General features: G+C 43.8%; 1 protein-coding gene across 2 annotated transcripts in view; it reads right to left on the bottom strand.

Moving 5' to 3' along the window:
* Window positions 1–19,622, bottom strand: part of LOC111963317 (kinesin-like protein KIF26A) — a 110,278-nt gene that overhangs the window by 75,390 nt on the left and 15,266 nt on the right. The window contains exon 1 of one of the 2 annotated variants that reach the window (XM_023986660.2): window positions 4,113–4,201. The exons of the other annotated variant lie outside the window; for it this stretch is intronic. The gene's annotated coding sequence lies outside the window, so the exon portion shown is untranslated. Of the gene's footprint in view, window positions 1–4,112; window positions 4,202–19,622 lie in introns of those variants that run through there. 2 annotated transcript variants of the gene reach the window in all.

Genomic DNA, 19,622 nt, shown 5'->3' with positions numbered 1-19,622 from the left:
CGGTTCCGTATTTCACTGAAAGAATAAACGTTTTGTTTTCTAAATGATMGTTTCCGAATTTGACCATATTAATGACCAAAGGCTCGTATTTCTGTGTTTATTATATTATAATTAAGTCTATGATTTGATATTTGATAGAGCAGTCTGACTGAGCGGTGGTAGGCAGCAGCAGGCTCGTAAGCATTCATTCAACAGCACTTTACTGCGTTTTCCAGCAGCTCTTAGCAATGCTTGAAGCACAGTGCAGTTTATGATTTCAAGCCTATCAACTCCCGAAATTAGGCTGGCAATACTAAAGTGCCTATAAGAACATCCAATAGTCAAAGGTATATGAAATGCAAATGGTATAGAGAGAAACAGTCGATGCGTCATAATTTCTATTATAGCTACAACCTAAAACGTCTTAACATTTCGTAACTTCGTAACATTGAAGAACTGGGAATATTGAACCACCAGCTTTCATATGTTCTCATGTTCTGAGCAAGGAACTTAAATGTTAGCTTTTTTACATGGCACATATTGCACTTTCTTCTCCAACACTGTATTTTTCCATTATTTAAACCAAATTGAACATGTTTCATTATTTATTTGAGACTAAATAGATTTTATTTATGTATTATATTAAGTTGAATTAAAAAAGTGTTCATTGTTCATTCAGTATTGTTGTAATTGTCATTATATATATATATATATATATATATATATATATATATATATATATATATATATATATATATATATATATAAATAATAAATAAAAATTGTTAATTGGTATCGCCGTCGAAAAATCATAATCGGTCGACCTCTAATCTGCACTTTAATCATCAGTCAATCTGACTATTCCCTCATTGATTTCAATGGGTTTTCAGTGTTGTAGTCTAATGTTGGTGTGGCATATTACTCTGTTTTAATGGTACTCCTGAATCATTATGATAAATATAGTAGTTTTCAGTGTATTTTTAACAGAGCTGAGATTTACTTTGAAGTGCAAAGTGTAGGAATAGGCCTACAGGTGAAATCAGTCATTGATACAGAAAATGGTGGTGTAGCAGGAAGATCGGAATGCCGTGAACCAAGTGGTGGTGAGTTCAAATCCCAGGTGCGGACATGTTGAATAATAATTACTGTATGAATAAACATACACAATGTAATCATGCATGTCAAATATATTAGTTTAAAACACTATGTTAAAGCACCGTTTGTGTGTAGGTGTCCCTAGCATTTTACAAAGAGCTGTGACTGGATCAGTGGTTCACCAATCAGGGCCTTGATAGGCTTGGCAACTGTAACAAGGGGTGATGTGCAATGAAAGGAGGGTGCGTGTTGCCTGGGTAAAACTTTTCTTTGCGACCATCAGGTGATATCCCCGGGACAGAACCATCAGGTGACGTCCCAGGGACAAAACCTCCAGGGGATCGTGACACAACGTCCCAAGAACATCCTAAAAAGTCCTCGGGGGACGTCCCCGAGATCAACCGGGACGTCCTAATGACTCATTATTGTTTGCAGGGTTGTTTGTTGTGAGTGTAAAGAAAAGCCCAGTTTGAGTAACATTTGTAATGAGCTGCATCAACCCAATACAAGTATTCCAGACACGCCAGGCCATTGAGAGACATGACGGCCTAGGCTTCTTCAACCATTGTTAGGTACAAGTGAAAGACCACTAGGCTTCAGAGCACAAGCACTCTAGAGAGAGAGGGAATGCGAGTTAGGGACATGGAGAGAGAGAGAGAATAAGAAGGGGGAGGCAGGTTGGGGTTGTGCCCCTTGCCTGTGGGCTTGTGGGTCGTTGTGTTGGGTTATTGCCTGTCAACAAGGATCTTTATTAAACTCTGGGGACGACTAAAGTCAGATGCTGTGGCCTTATTATGGAAAGAAGGTCGGCATGCAATGGAAAAGAAGTGCCTGTGGAATGGACTGTAGGTCTACATAGACTACAGACACACAAGTTTGTCTTTCTGTCAGTTGTTCACACAAACGATGAGGAGAAACAGCAGACGGGCAGCAGGAGAGGTCGGAGAAAAACGTTCTGGGTGGTGAGTGTCATCAGAAAGCCTTTGCCCAGGGGCTGATGGAAAGAAGCTTAGCTGTAACTGTGTCGATATGGAGAGAGAGAGAGGAAAAGATGTGCATGATTCCTCTCTGCCTGGGTCCTCTGGGTACCTCAATGCAAATGGAGCCAGGCAAAGTCACACAGGGTATGATTTGGGAAATCGTCTCAATTTACCCCACCTCACTGTCTCCCTTCCTGCACCCACACGAAAACCACAGACGGAGCAAGCAGGGTGGGAAGCCTACGTTTACCGTTTGATGAAATTCAGCCACGGATCGGCCAACCGGATACAGAAAGCCGACCCGTGACTTACTTAAATCAGGAAGATGCATGAAGATCCTCACCAAACTAAAGACTTCCAGTCCCCTCGCCAGACTAAAGACTTTTAAGCACGCTCCATTAAAAGTAAGACACTCTGGGAAACAGTACTTTCTATTCCATCGAGATGAGGAGTGCCTGTTAGATGGGGAGCAGTGACCTTCACCACAGAGCAGCTCACTGTGTTTCTGTGGCCATTCACTTAAAAGAAACAAGAGGCAGTACAGCCACAAGATTTCATAAGATTAAATCTCCCATTTCTTCTTCCAGTTTGCTTTTGTACTATTTTACAGGGAAACTTTCCCCCCGATGACTCAGTAGGTCAAAACTGTGCTGCGTCTCTCCACACTAGAGCCCATACCCAACAGCATTATCGCTGTTAACAGTAACACAAGCAGTACAATACTTCAGAGTTTTTCATACTTCCTATAACAGTGTATGAAACCGACAGGACCACACAACAACACAGCTGCCGCATCTGGCACCTTTTAAAAACTGGAAATCCTCCACTCTCCCTTCTCTAATTTCTCCATGAGGACAGCTTAAGACAGTCTGAGCCGTCTCTGTTTACTTGGCCTCTGACACCTTTGGCCCCATCAGTAGTGCTGTCCCAGTGTGTTTTAATGGGACTAGGCCCTAATAAACCACAGGGGCCTACGGACAGGTCCCACAGTGTGGACGAGAGCTGCCAACAGGGCTACTTTCCCACAGGTAGCCTGGGCTCTCCCTGACAGCCAGGCCAGAGAAACAAGCACAGCTGCAGGCCTGCCTCTGGATTACCATAGGCCATTAAAACAGATTACATTCCCAGGATAAAAGAACCACATCTAGTGGTAAACCCCTCCCAACCTCACCCCTCCATACCAATACCCTCAACTCTCTCCCCCCTCAGCCATCCCCGGGAGCAGCACTGGGCTGGACAGCCTCAGCAGACCCATACATCCCATTTGACATCAGGAGCATTTAATGCTGAACCACCAGTAGTAGCAGTGGGCCACAGACCACTAAGTTTAACCACTCCTGTTGAGTCCTGTGTCACTAGAGAAGACAATGAGTCAGGATCTCACACTAGCATGCTGTTTACCTCTGTGGGAACGTCTCCTGTGGCACACAAACTGGGATGTGTCATCAAACAAACATCAAACAGATGCTGCCTGCCTGCCTGCCTGCCTTCCTGCCTGCCTTCCTTCAATGCAGGACATTACAAACTTCATAAGCCTTTTTAAACCTCAAATACACTATAAGTTAAACATTTCCTGAATTGCAGGAACGTTCTCCTGCAACAGGTTGATCAAATTAAGATCCTACATCTGTAGCAACAGCACTGGGTTGTAGTTATTTGTCTGCATGATAAAATAAGAACATAATTCCAGAGATAGAATATCTACCTAATTTTCAGCATGATTCATGATGTTGTATATCTGGACCCCATTGTAATAGAAAATAAAACATTCAAATAGTACATTACGGCATATTCCCCAAGTATAGCCCTTGCGAAATCCTCTTTATGCCGCATCAAAATTAATCCCTATTGATCAATATTGAACAAATGCTTTCATGTGTAAGTACGTTTTTAGGCGATAACTCTACTCGCGGAAATACTGGGGTTGCCAATGATTTTACTATATTTTTTCAAGTATAACTAATGTATGCAGAACTACCTTAAACCACTTTCCAACAAAAAAAGCAACAGCAAATTGCATTATTATTTAACATGAGCGCTATCAGAAAATACATTTACCTGTACTTTTCAGATGACAGAGCGGGGAGTTGATTAATCCTTTATCCGCTTTGATGTTGTGAACACGAGAAGACTGCTGCAAACGCTTGCGCTGAACTTTCACAAGGCGCTTCTGAATAGGAGGAGTAGCTTGGGTTAACGTACAACATGATTGACTGGAGTGTTTCGGGAACCTGATACACGCGAGCCCACTCGATGGTAAGGCCTATACGATCAAGTCTACCTGGAATCGATTCGTATCTCAAAGAAGCATGTTTTAGCAGCACAGTCCTAGATCAACAATTTATGGCTGTTTTGACATTTTTTAAACATCTCATCATTTAAAGCTGCAATATGTAACTTTTTGTCAACGACCAAATTCACATAGAAATGTGTGTTATAAATCGTTATTCTCATTAAGAGGAAGTCTAAGAAGCGGTAGATACGTTCTATGTGTGCTATTTAAATGCTTCCCGTTCGTTTTTTTGCTTATTTTAATTTCGGTTTTATACACCAGCTTCAAACATCTGAAAATACAATATTTTTGGTTCTGGAAAATATATTTAAACAGCGGTTTAGATGGTACAACAATTCTCTACCCTATACTTGCTTGTTTTGTCTCATAAACTGAAATTAGGCGAACTATTAGAATTTAAGCAACCAGGAAATGGCGGAGCGATTTCTGCATAGTGCATCTTTAATGCATTAGAGCCTAAACATCAAGACAAATGGAATCACTGGGCATAAGTGAGAGTTGATCAAAGAAATACAAATATGTCAAGCTACTTCCTGCCTGTTGTGCAGTGGATATGTGTGTGCAGTATTCAAATGATTGTTATGTACAGTATTTAGCTATAGATAATACTACAGGATGTGTATAATGTGCTATGTATCACATTACATATGATAGCAGTGGCCTATTACTGTATGGTTACAGTGCCACTCCTTTTCTATTATTTATACAACAAGCAGATGCCACTGTCTATCAAACAATCAGCCACAGATAGACACTATGGATCAAGTAGAATGCATGATTTAATGGAGCTCTGTCAAGCAAGCTTCCTGCAATCAAATTACCTCACATAACGGCATGTTAACCAAGAGAGAACGCAATAGGATTCTAGCTACCTTTCATACTATAACTTTGTCATGTCAGCGATTACAAGAATGTGCAGTGCCTTATAAGAATCACTGCTATCAAGGTGGGAGGAATAGGTGAAAAGGAGAGTGACTGACTGAACCTTATTGTTCCCCATTTGTGTGTGTGTGTGTGTGTGTGTGTGTGCCCCTTGTGTGTCCATCTGTCTGTTTACACCACATCCATCCATCACTCCAACCTTTCCTCACTTGGCCAGTTAATTACCTTTTCCTGTTCACTCATGCACAAAGAAAACAAGCTCCTTTCAGACTGTTTGGACAAACTTCATCCCTCCCTTGCTCCTTTCAACGTCTCTCTCTCTCCCGCATGGATCCAAGGCAGCCGTCGGCACACTGTTTTTACTCCAGATCAGTCAAGCTGTCATCGTCTGGGCTAGGCTACAGGCTACGGATAAGCTGGGGAGCTGGAGAGCTAGACTCCCCTGTGAGAGAGTGAATGACTTCACCAACTGACATCTTCATCAATGACATCATGGTAGTGGACACTACTGTAATTACTACTCAGGCTTTCAATAGGTACATACTCCATGGAGCAAAATTCTGTTTCAGTGGGGAGCAGGGGATTCAAACATATCGGACCACGTTGGAGAAGAAAAAAGAAACGTTGTTGAAAATTGTCTCACTGCAACCACTCTACAACACAGACAGGGATACATCTATGTGTCAGTGTGTCTCCATTTCACCAGTGTAGCATGACACCTACAGTAGTATGATGAAATACACTGAACAAGAATATAAACGCAACATGCACAATTTCAAAGATTTTACTGAATACAGTTCATAGAAGGAAATCAGTCAATTTAAATATATTCATAGGCCCTAATTTATGGATTTCACATGACTGGGCAGGGGCGCAGGCATGGGGAGCCTGGCCCAGCCAATCAGAATGATTTTTTTCCCCAGAAAAGGGCTTTATTACAAACAGAAATACTCCTCAGTTTTATCAGCTGTCTGGGTGGCTGGTCTCAGACGATCCTGCAGGTGAAGAAGCCGAATGTGGAGGTCCTGGACTGGCGTGGTTGTGAAGCCGGTTGGATGTACTGCCACATTCTCTAAAACGGCGTTGGTGGCTTATGGTAGGGAAAATAACATTCAATTCTCTGGCATTCCCGCAGTCAAAATTTGAGACATCTGTGGCATTGTGATGTGACAAAACTGCACATTTTAGTGGCCTTTTATTTTGCCCAGCACAAGGTGCACCTGTGTAATGATCATGCTGTTTAATCAGCTTCTTGATCTGCCTCACCTGTCAGGTGGATGGATTATCTTGGCAAAGGAGATATGCTCACTAACGGGGAAGTAAAACATTTATGCACAGCATTTGAGAGAAATACCCTTGTTGTGCATATGGAACGTTTCTGGGATCTTTTATTTCAGCTCATGAAACATGGGACCAACACTTTGTTGTGTTTATATTTTCAGGATATATGTTTTTCTCTTACACCAGAGATCTTTACTTTGTTGCCTGTGGCCAATCTGGAGGAGGCCAAGCAGAAGCAGCAGCAGCACTCACGCTCATCTCTCCCACCAGGGAGACACTTGTGAGTGTATTTATGCATGCTGCTCACCAGCTACTCTGCACTTCCAATTAGAATACCTGATATACCACTCCTGGAAACTCTCCAGACCAGATCATTCTTATTTTTTACTAGATTTACTGAAACAAACAAAAATAAATATACCATGAAAAATTCAGCAGGCAACTGGAGAGTCAGGAGCCAGGTGTTGTTTTAAGCTCTGCAGGTATGGAGGAGAAGGAAGAGGCGGGGGTAGGGGGAAGGAGGAAGAGGCTAGAGCCCCCATCTCAGCTCAGGAGCACCCTACTAATGAGAGCTGTACTGGTTGGAGTTCTACACACTGGAAGACCCTTGTCAAAGAACCAGTCCATCTCCATCCTGCCCTCCTTGTTGGTGCTTGCTGCTAATGAAATAGAAAAGTCACTTTTTCAAGTAAATCTCTTGAAAGTGTCAAAAGGAAGAAAAATAACATCTCTCTCTCATCTATTGCTTTCCCTCTCCCTGTCCAGTTTTGAGTGTTTCAGATCCTGCTGCTCCTAGACTCACTGTGTCCCAGGGAGCAGCAGGGGGTTCGAACAGAGACAGAGGATCCCGTCTGCTCCCAGAATAAAATGTCTGTCAGATCGGTCTGATAGCTTTTGAGGCGAGACTCAACAGAAATGTAGTTTGGTATGGATAGTTAGGCTACAGCTGGGAGGCGGTAGGCCTTGTTCCCTGTGGTACAGGCTTAGTCTCAAGAAGAACCATCTGGATTAACGCAGTGAGATAGAGATGTTTAATGCTGTAGTAGGTGAGCTCCAAAAGCTGTGCATTCACTTTATACACTGAATACACTGCCCTTACATGACATACACTGACCAGGTGAATCCAGGTGAAAGCTATGATTCTTTATTGATGTCACTTGTTAAATCCACTTCAATCAGTGTAGATAAAGTGGAGGAGACATGTTAAAGAAGGATTTTTAAGCCTTGAGACAACTGGCATGGACTGTGTATGTGTGCCATTCAGACGGTGAATGGGCAAGACAAAACATTTAAGTGCCTTTGAATGGGTTATGGCAGTAGGTGCCAGGCGCACTGGTTTGAGTGTGTCAAGAACTGCAACGCTGCTGGGTTTTTAACGCTCAACAGATTCCCGTGTGTATCAAGAATGGTACACCATCCAAAGGATATCCAGCCAACTTGACACAACTGTGGGAAGCATTGGAGTCAACATGGCCAGCATCCCTGTAGAACGCTTTCGCTACCTTGTAGAGTCTATGCCCAAAAAATTCAGGCTGTTCTGAGGGCAAAAGGGGGTGCAACTCAATATTATGAAGGTGTTCCTAATGTTTTGTAAACTAAGTGTATATTGGTATTCGAAGCCATACACTGGGGCTTGTAAAGAGACTTATTTCTGTACATGAGGAGAACCCACTCCAGACTTTCAGTGCCGAGGAGGATGCTGATACAACAGCTGTAGAGGAGGATGCTGATACAACAGCTGTAGCTAAAGTGGCTTCAGCATAGTGTTTCACTTCCTACCTGATATTTACAGAGTAATAACAGCCAGCTGCCTCTCCTCGCCTGTGTGAATTATCCCACCCTTCAAGACCCATTTCATTAGTCCCATTCCATTCGTGTCAATGAGAGTTTGGATGTTTGTGAATCTGTTAATCATTCATTCCCTCCATGTAAGATTCTGCTAGACAAACTAACTGAGAAGACAAGATGATGATGAGCAAACCTGCAATCACAAAACGAACTGGTAAAGGTTGAAGAAGCAGCACAGGTCTTTACAGCTGGTAATCCACAGAACAGCTCTCTTAAAGCCACAGAGATGGCAAACTTTAGCTGCAGCCAGTAGCAGACTGACTGAGAGGAAAACCTTAATTATTTAATAAAAATGCAAACACAGAGAGGAAAATATTAAAACAGAATTAATTTAATGTGATTTCTCCATAGCATTTGTCTCAAATTAATCAACACATCAGCATGATCAGAATTCAGCTGGAAACTCTTACATCCCTCACTAGCTTTAAGCACCAGCTGTCAGAGCAGCTCACAGATCACTGCACCTGTACATAGCTAATTTCTAAATAGCCCATACAATCTACCTCATCCCCATACTTTATTTATTTATCTTGCTCCTTTGCACCCCAGTATCTCAACTTGCACATTCATCCTCTGCACATCCTACCATTCCAGTGTTTAATTGCTATATTGTAATTACTTTGCCACCATGGCCTATTTATTGCCTTACCTCTCTTATCCTACCTCATTTGCACATGCTGTATATAGATTTTCCTACTGTATTATTGATTGCATGTTTGTTCATTCCATGTGTAACTCTGTGTTGTTGTATGTGTCGAACTGCTTTGCTTTATCTTGGCCAGGTTGCAGCTGCAAATGAGAACTTGTTCTCAACTAGCCTACCTGGTCAAATAAAGGTGAAATAAATTTAAAAATAATAATAATTTACAGACGAGTTTTGCATATGAGCAACAAAAAAAAGACAAAAGAAAAGCCGATTGCTAAACCTCCTCTGTCTTTGTAAAACAACATGAATTATTTTTATTGAAATAATTTTGACTGTCAGAAGAAGGGAAAAAAACGACCAAATGCATATTTATATGTACTTGTCAGAATAAAGCTGTATGCAACTGATGACAAGGTGAAATGTTGAGTACATTCACACAATTATTCTATCCACTCCCCTGGTGGAATGGATGGTACAGTAATTATGCTGGCAAACTGCCAGGTCTCTGTACTGTATTCTGCTCCACTGTACTATGAATCACTGCACTATCTCCTTGAGCTCAGGTGTGCTGTGCTGAGCCTCCCTGCTCCATCCCAGGATTCCATGGGGTTGTTATCTCTGTGACTGGCATCCTTTTTGTATCCACAAAGATGCAGTGTCAGCAGAACAATAGAACAGAGAGTGGCAAGTGACAGTATGGCAACTGCAGCACATGTTAGCATACAGGAACACAGAGGCCTGGTATAGAAGGAAATACCAATTTAACCATGAAAGAACATTATATCACCATGCTAATAATGGCCTATAAGATAATGCAATTTTCACTAATAAGTTGAGCATTCAGCATCAATTTAGACTTCGCAGTCAGGGAATGACATGTTAATTAAAAATTGCAGCCATGGTGTAGACATGTTGATGGTGAGAGAGTATTGATAGGAAAACATCTCTAGGAAAAGTGTGCTGTGGCTTACCAGGACTGGCTGCTTTCTCCTGGCTAATTAAGATGTCTAGACATATACAATTGAATCTCCATAAGATAAGGGGAAAGGCAGAACCCCCTCTATCTGGTGAGGGAAACGGGACTACTAATCCACTTAATGATTGTAAAGACTTTTTCCCAGTGAATACTACGCTTATCAAGACTGGTTACAATGGCCATTTCACCACTTTGTCTGCTAGGAACAATGGAATACTGTGTAGCCCACAATAAAAACCAGGGAGCTACTTCCATCATTTCACTTTACATTCAAATGAGTTGGGGGGGGTCTGGGGGGTTGACGGGAGACCAAATTGGACCTGAAGAGAGACAGAAATAAATAGGTGATTTTTGCTAAATGTGCATTATACATTTTACAGGCTCACTCATGGGCCATTAATTCAGTGACAGAATATCCTTCCTCTCTACAGTGAGGATTAGGTATCTAATATACCTTTTAAAATCAACCTCTTGTACTGTATAATCCCACACATGCATGTTCACATGCAAACACACTTGCACGCGCGTGCACACACACACACACACACCCACCCACAATAGTGACAATTTGCTGAGGCTTTACGGAATATCCACCTGTCTGAGCGAGCCGGTACATGTGCTGAAAGGCACTGACAAATCACTGCCACATTAGAGCCACAGTAACCGACAGCACCAGACTGGCCTTCAGTCTGCACAACCAATTACACAAGAAAATAGTTACAATCCAACTGCTATTGTCATGGCACAAAAGCTAATGTTAGCAGATAAAAGCAGGCGCAACAGTAATTTCTCATCTGCATATGAATTAATGGGGTTTGGAGAGGGGTGGGAGTTTTAATCAGGTTTTTGTTGACTAGATTCTGCTGTTCCCTTCCCTCCAGATCTATCTGTACACATCGCCTGTCAGAACAGAGCCTGTAGGAGTCAGGGAGTCAGGGAGTGCAGGTCAGGCTGGCATTGACACAGAGAGGGCAATGAGAGAAACAGACTGGATGCATTCTGCTCAGACCTGCAGGCTCATAGCTGCTTTGTGTGTACATGGCCTTGCCTCCACAGGAGGAACATGGAACATGGCAAACAACGTAAAAATAGAAAGCGGGGAAAAATGCTTTCCAGCAGCAAGATTTTTACTTTTGCTCAAGGGTCCAGTGGTATTTGTCTAAGCCTCTGTCTACACGACCCCCGGGCCCGATACTGATGTTAGGCTTTTACTCCACTAAAGAGCATGAGTAACAGAGCAGATAAATAACAATCTTCACAGCAAGAGGAGAGGAGAGCATCACAGTGCAATATATCTATCATATATTTATGATACCAGGAGTGTGGAGAACAACTGAATTCAGCATAATGTCTGGGGTGCCTGGGCTTATGCATGTCAAAGCTGCCCGTTTTGTTCCTCTCATTTTAAGTGGGAAACGCGAATTCGGTGCTATTACCACATGTCACGCCCGAAACACATACTACATCAATGTCTCCTGCACTAAGAACATCAAAATGAGCCTGGAAATTACCTGATGGTACCACACACACACACACACACACACACACACACACACACACACACACACACACACACACACACACACATATGCACATACACACACGCACACAGTGTTCAGAGATGCAGGAGCATGCTCTATCCGTGCTCTGGGTTTGATTGTGGGGCTGTGGGGTCAAAGGGCACCTAATTGTGCGCTTCGTGGAGGTCAGCATCGGTGTGGCCTTCTGACAGAGCTGTGGAACACCACAAATGAACAAGACAAATGAACTACGACCTCTCTGCTGATGACATCGACCCCAGTCAGCAAACACGGGCCACATCTTAATCTGGGTCATGCTGCTACATGCACGTTTACACAGGGCTGTGGGGCCCTCTGGGATGGATACTTCTCTGGCGATCATATTCTCAGTTAGTTCTAAAATATTAAGGCTGAAACACGGACACCTTATGATGAGAGATTCCATCTCATCTCTCAACCAGTCTCATCAGTGGTTGAGACTATGGCTAGCCCATGACCAGCGACTCCTCTCCAGGCTCACTCAGGGCTGCAGCGCAGAGACAGTGATCTATCTCTAAATTTGCTGAAATTGCTCCCATCTATCTCTCTGTAACAGCCAAGCATATCGGTCAACCTGTCACCTAAATGAGCAGGTACACAGGCTGCTGGGACAATGCAGGACCGGACGACAGGGCCCTTGGTTCAATCTGTTTAATCTAACAATGACATTCTTGAGTAAGCAGCCTTTTTAAAGGCCCATAAAACAACCTAACTAAATCTTGCCACAAACTCCTGGTATTCGACAGGAATACCTTGCAGCTATTCCAGCTGGCTTCTAAACAATAATGTAAAACAGGCAGAGCAGGAGATGGTTATCATTTTTCACCAGTCAATAATTAGCCAGCTTTCTAATCAGCTGTTTGTGCAGCATACCTTTCCATTTACCCATGTGAGTGCAGACGCTATGCCCTGACCCTCCATAGCGTCAGCTCTGACTCTGCTGCCTGCACCACACTGCTAGTTTAGCTCACACTGGAATGCACACACACTTAAAGCACATCTCCCACTGGACACTAGGTGTGAGGAGTTGTCTTCCTGTTCTAACTATTAACAAATAGGTGTGATGGATGGATGGAATACGATAAAATAACAAGACCATTCCCTACACTGTGGAAAACGTATTGTGTTTTGAGGTCAAGGGATCATCCAGAAAAGGAGGGTCCAGTTTTAAAAATGATTAACGTAATGCCGGCAGTGACTTCCTTTCCTAAACTGAGGCTGAAATCACATGAGGCTGGCCTGGCCACCCACTCTGGCTAGGTGGAGCCTGCTCAATCTCCACTGCCCGTGTCTGCTTCTCTGAAGGGACGAATCGCTCAATAACGCGGTGGAGTATCCCGCTGTGGGTCACGCCCTTTACAGGCTTGTTTTCCCAGCTTGGATGGTCACTGTCAGGGAGGCCTGTTGGACTTCAAGCCAACAGAACATCAAGGCAGCACTTTCCTATCCTCCCTCCAGCCGCTGTCATGTCCTGTTTGTCAGGAAGCAGGGGATGATAGCACATCGACACAAACGAGCAGAGATTACCTCCGCGCCACGGCAGCAGCAGTCCTCAGGTGGCAGTGCCTGGGTAGGAAATCTCACTCCATAGGAGAGCTCACTCACACAATAACACACACGTCTACACAGTCATCCCTGGATGACCAGTCTAGTGTCCTGGTTTCCTGAGCACAACACCAATAGTCATCACATAAAACACATCCCTCCAGCCTCTCAGTGGTGTGTTAGAGGAACAAGGCTCAGACAAAGGAGGGTAATAAAACAGACCTCCAATGTCATGGTGGTCTGTCGCTACGGGACCCCTAGGACAACATTGGGTGGGTCAGCGACAGGGCAATGTCAATATCACGCTGGGGCTGAGAGGAGAGCTTTGAAGGCCAAGGGAGGTGTGGACGGGTTCCGTCTCTTGTCCGACTCTGGGACTTTTTTTTGGAATGTGTGCCTTTCATGTTCTCAGGAAGCCCCTCGCAGTGAGACACAACAAGAGTGTCAGGGGCATTCTGGGGCCTTTGTTGACGGAGCGTGAGCCAAAGAAGGAGCGGGACACTTGACTGCCCTCTCTCATCTCCACTCCCCTTGTTTATGAGCTAATTAAGCGTTGTTCAGTTCTATTTCCATAACACCCCCTTTCCTCTTGCTACTCATACAGTACCATTATAACCGTGACTTTCAATTGGCTAACTCGTTCCTTTACGGCCCCCTCTATAACATAACCCCCCCCCTTTAGAACAGCTTTCTGTGTGGTTCTCTACCCTCTAACTACAGCTTACTATGGCCACCCCTTCCCTACTGGGGTTAATAAACATTTATCTAACCCATGACTGGAATATCATGTAGATTACACTGCAAAGGCACGTTTAGGGATGGATGTAAAAATATAATGTAGCCTTTAGATATACTTTAGATAGAGTGAGAGAGAAAACATGACAAAAAGATAGAGACAGAAACAGAGGGCTCATGTCCACACGTTAGCGGTTTAAATCCAGTTCAAATGTGCTCTCATGTCTTAAGTGACCTACAGACTTTTATTGGGAGTTCAAGTGTGCCCCTGTCTGACCCCACCATACGACGCTGGGGCCCCACCAGCCTTGCAGGAACAAAGACATGAAGGCATGACGGCCCCGTGTTAGACACGGGGGGTCACTGGACGGTCAGTGAAGCGGACAACATCTCAACGGCAGGATTTCCTGACGTAATGTGTAGTATCTCTGATGTTGGAGACTGCTCCATAGCCTGTAAGTCATGTTGGTGCAATATACTACTCAGAGACAGAGTAGGAACTGGATGTTGTGTCCCTGTTAAAGAGAACAGGAGCTTAATAGCTGAGGACTGGGGTGTTCTAAAATAGGAACAAGGACAAACAGAGTGAAGGAAATGTCGACCGGTTTAGGAGAGGTCAGTTCCAGGAACACAGAAAGGAATAGAAAAGACAAAGTTAGTGATGAACAATACAACGGTTTCATAATCAATTGAAGTTATAACCCTGTATGAGGACTCACAGGTATCCCTTTACATCCATTCAGAGCAAATCAACTGAAACAGAATTGAAATTGACCATGATCATTGACAACACAATAATGTGGCCTGAAAGGCTTCTGTGGTCCAGTCAAAGAACAGCATTGCTAAGTATGACTAAGGCCTCCCTTGGTAACCAGAGCACTACTTGGATGCTAAACTGAAGCTGACGCAACCATTAAAACACTGTGCGTAAATAAAACAAGGCAGTTAAGTTTGACCACATAATAGTTTTACTGCCCATTTGTTGTCTGGACTTGCGGTGGACATTACAAGATGACCCTGGTTTTGTAAAGGAGCTGTTTCCCACCACAGACTCCAGGGCTCCAGGCACAGAGGACTCAGAGAGGGGAGGTGGGTGGGAGGTTGCCCAGGGTCAGGGTCTATGGCCAGGCCATCATCCACCACCTGCACCCCCACCTCTACCGCTCCATCCCCCCTCCCAGCAGTAAAGTTGTGCAGGAATCCATCAAGGTCACACACATATGTGTACTCCCCAAGAGCTTCCCTCCCTGTCAAGGGGGCTTCTGAAGAAGGGAAGGATTCACGTTCAAAGGCATTCCAGCTATGTTTGCTGGATGCATACATTTAGAGTGGTAAAAAAGGAATCCAAACGAAATCTCAAGTACACAAAACACCCTGGCCTGAGAAGTTCCATAGCAACCATATGTCTAGTGATCACGAGACACAGCAAAACTGGGTTGGATTTCAGCTAGCCTTGCTTTCCAGGGATCTAGCTTCAATGTGAGAATACAGTGTTTGGCCACGCTATCAGAAGCACTCTAACCCCTAACTAAACGCCCACTGATACCAACGCCAGTATAACATCAGAGTAATATCTGCAGGCCAATTAATGACATCCCATTAGAAACAGAGGCTGTAATCAGGGGGTATTGTAGCAACAGACTGGAGATAAGCAGGTAGAGGAACCAGAACCAGGGAGAGGAGTGATGGTGATGAGGAATCAGCTCAACACCTAGCAGGGCGTCAGGTCCTCTCACAGAGATACTCTCACAGCCAACGCCATAGCAACTTAGGAGAGAGCAACTTATACACTTGGCTGTTATAGAGAGCTAAAAATAAGGTAAGGAAGGCTCACATAAACACACACAGCTTGGGAGTGAGGAGTAGGACTTGGCTGGAGGTCCGGATTGTCCTGAGTGTAAGTTCCCAGGCTACAGGGAGAGGAGAATGAGAAGTAACTGGATGGCTTTTATTGTTTGTGGTGAATTGATAGTGAGAATTGAGGAGGGGAGCAGATTGGGACTCGTAAAGAGACAGAGGTGTGAGTTTAAGTGCCCAACACAGTGAGGGGATAAAACTAGGGCTCTTCTGGCGAACCATGTGAAGACAGAGTGACATCATAAACTGGCGCCACGGTAACAGAGGGGAGGAATAAAGAATCATCCTCATTTATGTGTTAGTTACGGAGAGTGTCACAGTGAAATGTGTGGGTGTGTGTGCATGAGTGTGTGAATGCGTTTCGGTGTGTGTGTTTGTGCTGTGTTTCAACAGCTTCCTAGTCACCTTGGTATTTCAGTGAGTGAGTGTCTGCCTGTCCCCCCCCCCCCCCCCCCCCCACCCACCACACACACTTGAAGACAGTCTTGCCATCCATTCCATGAGCTAATGACAGTCTCTGATTATCTCAAGTACAATCCATCCCCCCCCTCTTAGACTCTGCCATGCTTTTAATGTTACCCCAGTCAGCCTGTACCCGCCAGCACCCCCAGTACCTCCTAGTACTTCCCAGTAGCTCCCAGTTCCACCAGTACCCCAGTCCCCCCTAGTACCTCCCAGTACTTCCCAGTACACCCCCAGTACCTCCCAGTACTCCCCAGTACTTCCCAGTACCCCCCAGTACCTCCCAATACTTCCCAGTACCTCCCAGTAGCCACCGGTAACCTCCAGTACCCCCCAGTCCCCCCTAGTACCTCCAGTACATCCCAGTACCCTCCAGTACCTCCCAGTACCCCTCAGTACCCCCCAGTACCTCCCAGTACCCCCAGTACCTCCCAATACTCCCAGTACCTCCCAGTAGCCACCCGTACCTCCCAGTACCCCCCAGTACCTCCCAGTATCTCCCAGTACCTCCCAATCCCCCCCCCCCCAGTGCTCTGCAGAAGGCTCACCTAAGGATTGCTTATCACACAAAAACATTCTGTAAACTCAGTCAACCCTGGCACAAGCATGCCAGGTGACAGATAAAGAGCTAAATGAGACAATAAGGAGGAGGATTTATCAGGTGTCATTTATTACCTTCTGTGCCAATTGGAAGCTATCGTTCAGGACAAAGTGTTTAGAGAAATCTAAAGAAATGAGGGGTAACATAACAACGTTGTAAAAAAGAACGACTTTCATAACAGCATGGTCGCCAAGGAGGGAGGGAGACTTATCAGCTCTTTATGCTACAGTTAATCTACTGTTTGTGTAAGCAAAGAAACACACACTCTCTCTGAATATCCCAGTCAGTCAAACAATGATGAGGCAGTCTAGTCTTGGCAGCTCTGGAAATGATCCAGAGACTACAGAGACTCCATAGCTACAGTTGCCAGGGCAGCAGTAGTCAAGCCTGCCACTTGGGAAAATACAATCATGTAACAACTGTGCAGATAGTATCTGATAAAAATCCATTGAACGGTGCTGCAGCCAGAGTTGGCCTCCTCACAGTTCTCTCTTTCCAATAATTTAGCTTCTGTTTCTCAATGTAATGGTGACATTCCTTTCATTGTGAGGAGGAGTGCAATGTCGTTCACTTCAATGAAGGCTTTCCACTGGTATATTGCTCAGTCATTTTACAAGTAATTTAATAGACATATTCACACAAGGGGCCAGATTCAGAAAATGCTAAATATCCTTGAAGCCTATTTGACTCAACTTAATCAGAGTTGCCATAGAGATAACGACACAATCAAACACCTCATCAGAGCTGAATTGATTTCTAATAGAGCAGCATTGACCTCTGACCTGCTGTTATGGAACAGAGAAGTACAGAGAGACGGGGTCCTGAGCCTGGTGAGGCATTTCGGGATTCCGAAAACCGTTCTAACCTCCCTCAGCCTGTCTAGTCTATTGTGAGTAATGAATAGTTTCACATCAGCAGTGTTTGTCTCTTGTCTATTAGAAGCAGTCAGTCTGCAGTCAGTGTAAGTGTTGCCTGGTCCTGTGAGGAGCTGTGAGGAGCTGCAAGCCCAGAAAAGGCCATCACCCTCCCAGAATCCTTGTCACACTGCAAGGGAAAAGTGCTGAGGCAGCAGCCAGACACCCAAGCAGATAGAGCCTGTTGGTATTCCCATCACACACACACACGCACGCACGCACGCACGCACGCACACACCAACACACACACACACACCACACACACACACACACACACACACACACAACACACACACACACACACACATCACCACACACACACACACACATGTGTGAAAGTACTTGAGGAAAAATACTTTAAAGTACTACTTAAGTAGTTTTATGGGTATCTGTACTTTACTTTACTAATATTTTGACAACTTTACTTTTACTTCACTTCGTTCCGAAAGAAAATGGTGTACTTTTAACTCCATATATTTTCCCTGACACCCAAAAGTAATTTGTTGCATTTTGAATCTAGCAGGACAGGAAAATTGTTTCAATTCACACACTCAAAGAACATCCTGGTCAACACAACTGCCTCTTATCTGGCAGACTCACTAAACACAAATGCTTCATTTCTAAATGATGTGTTGGAGTGTGCCCCTAGCTACCGTAAATAAAAAACACAACACAATTGTCCCATCTGGTTGCATACTGTAATATAAGGAATTTTTTATTATTTATACTTGTACTTTACTTTGATACTAAGTACGTTTTAGCAATTACATTCCTTTTATAATACTTAAGTATGTTTAAAACCAAATACTTTTAGACTTTTACTTCAAGATTATTTTACTGGTGACTTTCACTTTTACTTGAGTCATTTTCTATTAAGGTATCTTTACTTTTACTCAAGTATGACAATTGGGTACTCTTTCCACCACTTACACACATACACTCTCGGTTCTGGTACCCCCTTATATAGCCTCATGTGTTACTTTGTAAGGTCTACACCTGTTGTATTCGGCGCATGTGAAAAATACAATTGATTTGATTTGACATATACACACATTCGGACACACACATTAGGCCAGCAGCAGTCATATGGAACTGGCCTATCACCTCCCTAAGTCTGCATTTACAGTCAACAGAGTAAACCAAGGACATAGCAACTGTATAGGGGCATTGCCAAGAAAATGCTGTCACTATGCTACAATATTCATGGACACCATTGACTAGGTGTCCACATGATGATAGGATTTAATAGTCCATGATAGGATTTTTCCCAAATAGCTAAACAAACATGCCCATTCCGCAGGTTCAGGGTTAAAGGGCGGGATAATCCATGGTTTTCTTCTGAGCTGTCTTGTATTATTCACGACCGTAATCTAGCCTGGGCTAAAACAAGGAAATCATGTTCTGATGCTGATTGGCTTATTTTTAGGCAGTTACGAAACAAGTGTTATTTTCTTCTCAGGAAGGCCAAGTCTGAATATTTTATGTCTGTTACCACTGATAACCTGAATGACCCTAGAAAGTTTTGGAAGGCTATTAAGTCTATGCCTGGTAACAGTAATGTTAATGAATGTCACGTTCTGACCTTAGTTCTTTTGTATTTTCTTTGTTTTAGTATGGTCAGGGCGTGAGTTGGGTGGGTTATCTATGTTTGTTTTTCTGTGTTGTTTTTCGTTTGGCCTGATATGGTTCTCAATCAGAGGCAGGTGTTTGTCGTTGTCTCTGATTGGGAACCATATTTAGGGAGCCTGTTTTTCTATTGTGTTTTGTGGGTGGTTATTTTCCGTGTCAGTGTTTGTTCCACACGGAACTGTTTCGGTTTGTTTTTCACGTGTCGTTTTTGTTTATGTGTTCGTTCGTTCGTTAATAAAGAGCATGAACACATACCCCGCTGCGCATTGGTCCGACATTTCTTACTCCTTGTCAGAGGAGGACGAAGAAAGCCGTTACAATGAATTACCGTAATGTGTTT

The sequence above is a fragment of the Salvelinus sp. IW2-2015 genome, linkage group LG4q.2 (genome assembly GCF_002910315.2).
Source record: "Salvelinus sp. IW2-2015 linkage group LG4q.2, ASM291031v2, whole genome shotgun sequence".
Classification (NCBI taxonomy): domain Eukaryota; kingdom Metazoa; phylum Chordata; class Actinopteri; order Salmoniformes; family Salmonidae; genus Salvelinus; species Salvelinus sp. IW2-2015.
This window is presented reverse-complemented; position numbering and strand designations above follow the sequence as displayed.